This window comes from Sturnus vulgaris, unplaced genomic scaffold (assembly GCF_052056855.1).
Source record: "Sturnus vulgaris isolate bStuVul1 unplaced genomic scaffold, bStuVul1.hap1 Scaffold_179, whole genome shotgun sequence".
Classification (NCBI taxonomy): Eukaryota; Metazoa; Chordata; class Aves; order Passeriformes; family Sturnidae; genus Sturnus; species Sturnus vulgaris.
Genome location: NW_028276107.1, coordinates 4459 through 12500, shown reverse-complemented (window position 1 = coordinate 12500; position 8042 = coordinate 4459).

The following is an 8042-nucleotide window of genomic DNA, read 5'->3' as shown; positions in this document are numbered from 1 at the left end:
AGACCTGTTGCCCTCGGCCGGCCTTTGGACGTGGCGGCCTAATGCTGGGTAGACCTGTTGCCCTCGGCCGGCCTTTGGACGTGGCGGCCGAATGCTGGGTAGACCTGTTGCCCTCGGCCGGCCTTTCGACGTGGCGGCCTAATGCTGGGTAGACCTGTTGCCCTCGGCCGGCCTTTGGACGTGGCGGCCTAATGCTGGGTAGACCTGTTGCCCTCGGCCGGCCGTGTTACCGGCCGGCCTAATGCTGGGTAGACCTGTTGCCCTCGGCCGGCCTTTGGACGTGGCGGCCGAATGCTGGGTAGACCTGTTGCCCTCGGCCGGCCTTTGGACGTGGCGGCCGAATGCTGGGTAGACCTGTTGCCCTCGGCCGGCCTTTGGACGTGGCGGCCGAATGCTGGGTAGACCTGTTGCCCTCGGCCGGCCTTTGGACGTGGCGGCCTAATGCTGGGTAGACCTGTTGCCCTCGGCCGGCCGTGTTACCGGCCGGCCTAATGCTGGGTAGACCTGTTGCCCTCGGCCGGCCTTTGGACGTGGCGGCCGAATGCTGGGTAGACCTGTTGCCCTCGGCCGGCCTTTGGACGTGGCGGCCTAATGCTGGGTAGACCTGTTGCCCTCGGCCGGCCTTTGGACGTGGCGGCCGAATGCTGGGTAGACCTGTTGCCCTCGGCCGGCAGTGTTACCGGCCGGCCTAATGCTGGGTAGACCTGTTGCCCTCGGCCCGCCGTGTTACCGGCCAGCCGAATGCTGGGTAGACCTGTTGCCCTCGGCCGGCCTTTGTACGTGGTGGCCGAATGCTGGGTAGACCTGTTGCCCTCGGCCGGCCTTTGGACGTGGCGGCCTAATGCTGGGTAGACCTGTTGCCCTCGGCCGGCCTTTGGACGTGGCGGCCTAATGCTGGGTAGACCTGTTGCCCTCGGCCGGCCTTTGTACCTGACGGCCGAATGCTGGGTAGACCTGTTGCCCTCGGCCGGCCGTGTTACCGGCCAGCCGAATGCTGGGTAGACCTGTTGCCCTCGGCCGGCCTTTGTACCTGACGGCCGAATGCTGGGTAGACCTGTTGCCCTCTGCCGGCCGTCTTTCCGGCTGGCCTAATGCTGGGTAGACCTGTTGCCCTCGGCCGGCCCTGGTACCGGCCGGCATAATGCTGGGTAGACCTGTTGCCCTCGGCCGGTCTTTGTCTCTGGCCACCCGCGGCGTGGTAGTCCTGTTACCGTCGGCCGGCCTTGCAGCCCGGCCGCCGCGCAATGGCGCCCCGTCTCTTCCATCGGACGCGCGGCCCCCTTGTCGTCTCTGCAGCGGCGAGCACGCCTTCGGCGGTCGGCCTGCACGTCCGGCATGACCGCGGGCACTGGCAGCCCAGCAGGCAGCCCTGCTCTCGCGTCTTCTTCCCCCCGGCGAAAGGCGGGGCGTGAAGGCGGGCGACTTTCGGTCCCAGCCGTGCCCAGGTGTCCCTGCCGGCTCCGTGCGCCAGCATCCACTGGCGAGCTCCGCCGGCCTCTTCCCCAGCCGCGGCCCCTGTCCGCTCCGCCGTCATGGTGCCGGCACCCCACTTCCCCAAGCGCTCCCCGACAGGAGCAGGCAGCGTTGTCGCGCCCCCTCCCCGTGCTCGAATGGACCGCGGCCCTGCTCCGGGCTTCATTTCTGCAGCTCGCTCGCTCGCTCGCTCGCTCGCGCGCTCCCTCCCTCCCCCCCCCCTCCCCCCTCCCCCCGGCCGCCCACCCGCCGCGCTGCCGCCCTGCCGCAGGCTTGAGCGGCGCCGGGGCGGAGGAGGAAGGAACGCCACCAAAGCAAAAGGCTCCGAGAAAGCTGAACAGAGAGCTTCTTTGACCAGGGACAGACGGCGCCAATCATCCCGCCGCCATCCCTGCTTGTGCACCAGGCTCTCCGCCTGCCGACCTCGGCATCAGCCTCCCGCCGCCGCCGTGTAAACTGCCCGGTGGGACCGTGGGCGGGGGCAGGAAGAGGCTGAAAGTGCTGCCAGGGAGGCTGATGGCGGAGGGCGGGGTCGCCCCCAACCGACAATGGGCAGGGCCCGAGGCAGTCTGAAAGCGCTGCCAGGGAGGCTGATGGCGGAGGGCGGGGTCGCCCCCAACCGACAATGGGCAGGGCCCGAGGCAGTCTGAAAGCGCTGCCAGGGAGGCTGAGGGCGGGGGGCGGGGCGCCCCCAACCGACAATGGGCAGGGCCCGAGGCAGTCTGAAAGCGCTGCCAGGGAGGCTGAGGGCGGGGGGCGGGGCGCCCCCAGCCGACAATGGGCAGGGGCCCGAGAGAGTCTGAAAGCGCTGCCAGGGAGGCTGACGGCGGGGGGCAGGGCGCCCCCAGCCGACAATGGGCAGGGGCGGGGAAAGTCTGAAAGCGCTGCATGGGAGGTTGATGGCGGAGGGCGGGCTCGCCCCCAGCGTTAATGGGTGGCTGCGGAAGACGGGGCAGGGACAGGGAGAGGGCAGGCGGCTTCGTGCCGGCCCCGGGCGCCTCGACAGCGAGCCCTCACGGCCCCCCAAACCCGCGCCGAGGCCCCAAGAGCTCTGCAGACCTTCCGCGGAAGAACCGGCCCGAAAGCGGCCACCCGCTTGCCGACGGCGGCGCCGGTCGCCTCGATGCAGCCGCCTCCGTGGGGCGGGAAGGGGCAGGGCGAGTTGTGCCAGGGCGCGGCGGCTTTGGGCCGAGTTTCGCTGCACGTACGTGCTTCCCCTGGCTGTGCTGCGGCCCGTGAGGTTCTGTTTTGTGGTGGGGGGGGGCTCTGTAGGTAGGGTCTCTGGGGGACGGGGGAGGAGGCGTGGGGTAGGGAGGACGCCGTTTGGGGGGGTCAGTGTGTCAGCAGGGCGAGAACCGGGCACAGGCCCTCCGTCAGCTCGGCTGTGGGCCCAAAGGGATCACAAATAAGATTTGGCAAGAGTTTTGTTTTCCGGAAAAGATTTTCTTTCCGAGTAAATAGAAGAGGCAATCATTCAAAAAAGGCAAAGAGGAAATGAAACAAATCAAATCAAATCAAAACAAAACAAAACAAAACGAAATAAAATAAAATAATAAAATGAAATGAAAAGAAATGAAATGAAATGAAATGATGAAATAAAATGTTGTCGAAAATATGTCTTGGTCTTGAAATCGATTCTGCCGGGCGGGGCAAGGCTGCTGGAGCACTTGGGCTCCGGAGCGTTAAGAGGCTGTGGGGTTTCCCCGGCTCCGAGATGGTACAAGGATGCCTCGTCTACCCGGATCCGCGAAACGTGGCCCGTCCCGCGGCGGCCAGGTCGACGCGGCTCCGGGGCCGGTGGCGTGGGACCGCCGTCGCCGGCGAAGGCGCAGCGGCGGCGGCCGTGGCCGCGACGACCAGGTCTACACGACTCCGGGAAACTTGGCCGGTCCCGCGGCGGCCAGGTCTACTGGGCTCCGGGATGGGCGGCCGCCGTGGCCGCGGCGACCAGGTCTACCCGCCTCCGGGACCGGCGGCGTGGGTCCGCCGTCGAGGGCGAGGGCGCTGCGACGGCCGCGGCGACCGGGTCTACCTAGCTCCGGTGCGACCCGGGCTGCGTGCAGCATGGCGAAGGTAGACCTGTGGTCCGCATCACGGCGTGGGCAGACCTGGTGTCCGCAGCATGGAGCGGGTAGACATGTTGTCCGCCGCATGGAGTGGGTAGACCTGTTGTCCGCGTAATGGAGTAGTTAGACCTGGTGTCCGCAGCTTGGAGTGGGTAGACCTGTTGTCCGCAGCAAGCCGTGGGTAGACCTGGTGTCCGCAGCATGCCCTGGGTAGACCTGGTGTCCGCAGCTTGGTAGACCTGTTGCCCGTTTCATGGCTGGGTAGACCTGGTGTCCGCAGCAAGCCGTGGGTAGACCTGGTGTCCGCAGCTTGGTAGACCTGTTGCCCGTTTCATGGCTGGGTAGACCTGTTGTCCGCAGCATTGAGTTGGTAGACCTGGTGTCCGCAGCATGCCCTGGGTAGACCTGGTGTCCGCAGCTTGGTAGACCTGTTGCCCGTTTCATGGCTGGGTAGACCTGTTGTCCGCAGCATTGAGTGGGTAGACCTGGTGTCCGCAGCATGCCCTGGGTAGACCTGGTGTCCGCAGCTTGGTAGACCTGTTGCCCGTTTCATGGCTGGGTAGACCTGGTGTCCGCAGCAAGCCGTGAGTAGACCTGTTGCCCGTTTCATGGCTGGGTAGACCTGGTGTCCGCAGCATGCCCTGGGTAGACCTGGTGTCCGCAGCTTGGTAGACCTGTTGCCCGTTTCATGGCTGGGTAGACCTGTTGTCCGCAGCAAGCCGTGGGTAGACCTGGTGTCCGCAGCTTGGTAGACCTGTTGCCCGTTTCATGGCTGGGTAGACCTGGTGTCCGCAGCTTGGTAGACCTGTTGCCCGTTTCATGGCTGGGTAGACCTGGTGTCCGCAGCAAGCCGTGAGTAGACCTGTTGCCCGTTTCATGGCTGGGTAGACCTGGTGTCCGCAGCATGCCCTGGGTAGACCTGGTGTCCGCAGCTTGGTAGACCTGTTGCCCGTTTCATGGCTGGGTAGACCTGTTGTCCGCAGCAAGCCGTGAGTAGACCTGTTGCCCGTTTCATGGCTGGGTAGACCTGTTGTCCGCAGCATGCCCTGGGTAGACCTGGTGTCCGCAGCTTGGTAGACCTGTTGCCCGTTTCATGGCTGGGTAGACCTGGTGTCCGCAGCATTGAGTTGGTAGACCTGGTGTCCGCTACATACCCTGGGTAGACCTGGTGTCCGCAGCTTGGTAGACCTGTTGCCCGTTTCATGGCTGGGTAGACCTGGTGTCCGCAGCATTGAGTTGGTAGACCTGGTGTCCGCAGCATGCCCTGGGTAGACCTGTTGTCCGCAGCTTGGTAGACCTGTTGCCCGATTCATGGCTGGGTAGACCTGGTGTCCGCAGCAAGCCGTGAGTAGACCTGTTGCCCGTTTCATGGCTGGGTAGACCTGGTGTCCGCAGCATGCCCTGGGTAGACCTGGTGTCCGCAGCTTGGTAGACCTGTTGCCCGTTTCATGGCTGGGTAGACCTGGTGTCCGCAGCAAGCCGTGAGTAGACCTGTTGCCCGTTTCATGGCTGGGTAGACCTGGTGTCCGCAGCATGCCCTGGGTAGACCTGGTGTCCGCAGCTTGGTAGACCTGTTGCCCGTTTCATGGCTGGGTAGACCTGGTGTCCGCAGCATGCCCTGGGTAGACCTGGTGTCCGCAGCTTGGTAGACCTGTTGCCCGTTTCATGGCTGGGTAGACCTGGTGTCCGCAGCATTGAGTTGGTAGACCTGGTGTCCGCAGCAAGCCGTGGGTAGACCTGGTGTCCGCAGCTTGGTAGACCTGTTGCCCGTTTCATGGCTGGGTAGACCTGTTGTCCGCAGCATTGAGTTGGTAGACCTGTTGCCCGTTTCATGGCTGGGTAGACCTGGTGTCCGCAGCTTGGTAGACCTGTTGCCCGTTTCATGGCTGGGTAGACCTGGTGTCCGCAGCAAGCCGTGGGTAGACCTGGTGTCCGCAGCATGCCCTGGGTAGACCTGGTGTCCGCAGCTTGGTAGACCTGTTGCCCGTTTCATGGCTGGGTAGACCTGTTGTCCGCAGCATTGAGTTGGTAGACCTGTTGCCCGTTTCATGGCTGGGTAGACCTGGTGTCCGCAGCAAGCCGTGAGTAGACCTGTTGCCCGTTTCATGGCTGGGTAGACCTGTTGTCCGCAGCATGCCCTGGGTAGACCTGGTGTCCGCAGCTTGGTAGACCTGTTGCCCGTTTCATGGCTGGGTAGACCTGTTGTCCGCAGCAAGCCGTGGGTAGACCTGGTGTCCGCAGCATGCCCTGGGTAGACCTGGTGTCCGCAGCTTGGTAGACCTGTTGCCCGTTTCATGGCTGGGTAGACCTGGTGTCCGCAGCAAGCCGTGGGTAGACCTGGTGTCCGCAGCATGCCCTGGGTAGACCTGGTGTCCGCAGCTTGGTAGACCTGTTGCCCGTTTCATGGCTGGGTAGACCTGGTGTCCGCAGCAAGCCGTGAGTAGACCTGTTGCCCGTTTCATGGCTGGGTAGACCTGTTGTCCGCAGCATGCCCTGGGTAGACCTGTTGTCCGCAGCTTGGTAGACCTGTTGCCCGTTTCATGGCTGGGTAGACCTGTTGTCCGCAGCAAGCCGTGAGTAGACCTGTTGCCCGTTTCATGGCTGGGTAGACCTGGTGTCCGCAGCATGCCCTGGGTAGACCTGGTGTCCGCAGCTTGGTAGACCTGTTGCCCGTTTCATGGCTGGGTAGACCTGTTGTCCGCAGCAAGCCGTGGGTAGACCTGGTGTCCGCAGCTTGGTAGACCTGTTGCCCGATTCATGCCTGGGTAGACCTGTTGTCCGCAGCAAGCCGTGGGTAGACCTGGTGTCCGCAGCTTGGTAGACCTGTTGCCCGTTTCATGGCTGGGTAGACCTGGTGTCCGCAGCATTGAGTTGGTAGACCTGGTGTCCGCAGCAAGCCGTGGGTAGACCTGGTGTCCGCAGCTTGGTAGACCTGTTGCCCGTTTCATGGCTGGGTAGACCTGTTGTCCGCAGCATTGAGTTGGTAGACCTGTTGCCCGTTTCATGGCTGGGTAGACCTGTTGTCCGCAGCTTGGTAGACCTGTTGCCCGTTTCATGGCTGGGTAGACCTGGTGTCCGCAGCAAGCCGTGAGTAGACCTGGTGCCCGTTTCATGGCTGGGTAGACCTGTTGTCCGCAGCAAGCCGTGGGTAGACCTGGTGTCCGCAGCTTGGTAGACCTGTTGCCCGATTCATGGCTGGGTAGACCTGTTGTCCGCAGCATTGAGTGGGTAGACCTGGTGTCCGCAGCATGCCCTGGGTAGACCTGTTGCCCGCAGCATTGAGTTGGTAGACCTGTTGCCCGTTTCATGGCTGGGTAGACCTGGTGTCCGCAGCATTGAGTTGGTAGACCTGGTGTCCGCAGCATGCCCTGGGTAGACCTGGTGTCCGCAGCTTGGTAGACCTGTTGCCCGTTTCATGCCTGGGTAGACCTGTTGTCCGCAGCAAGCCGTGGGTAGACCTGGTGTCCGCAGCATGCCCTGGGTAGACCTGGTGTCCGCAGCTTGGTAGACCTGTTGCCCGTTTCATGGCTGGGTAGACCTGTTGTCCGCAGCATTGAGTTGGTAGACCTGTTGCCCGTTTCATGGCTGGGTAGACCTGGTGTCCGCAGCATTGAGTGAGTAGACCTGTTGCCCGTTTCATGGCTGGGTAGACCTGGTGTCCGCAGCTTGGTAGACCTGTTGCCCGTTTCATGGCTGGGTAGACCTGGTGTCCGCAGCATGCCCTGGGTAGACCTGGTGTCCGCAGCTTGGTAGACCTGTTGCCCGTTTCATGGCTGGGTAGACCTGGTGTCCGCAGCAAGCCGTGGGTAGACCTGGTGTCCGCAGCTTGGTAGACCTGTTGCCCGTTTCATGGCTGGGTAGACCTGGTGTCCGCAGCATTGAGTTGGTAGACCTGTTGTCCGCAGCAAGCCGTGGGTAGACCTGGTGTCCGCAGCATGCCCTGGGTAGACCTGGTGTCCGCAGCTTGGTAGACCTCTTGCCCGTTTCATGGCTGGGTAGACCTGTTGTCCGCAGCAAGCCGTGGGTAGACCTGGTGTCCGCAGCATGCCCTGGGTAGACCTGGTGTCCGCAGCTTGGTAGACCTGTTGCCCGTTTCATGGCTGGGTAGACCTGGTGTCCGCAGCAAGCCGTGAGTAGACCTGTTGCCCGTTTCATGGCTGGGTAGACCTGGTGTCCGCAGCATGCCCTGGGTAGACCTGGTGTCCGCAGCTTGGTAGACCTATTGCCCGTTTCATGGCTGGGTAGACCTGGTGTCCGCAGCAAGCCGTGAGTAGACCTGTTGCCCGTTTCATGGCTGGGTAGACCTGGTGTCCGCAGCATGCCCTGGGTAGACCTGGTGTCCGCAGCTTGGTAGACCTGTTGCCCGTTTCATGGCTGGGTAGACCTGGTGTCCGCAGCAAGCCGTGGGTAGACCTGGTGTCCGCAGCTTGGTAGACCTGTTGCCCGATTCATGCCTGGGTAGACCTGTTGTCCGCAGCAAGCCGTGGGTAGACCTGGTGTCCG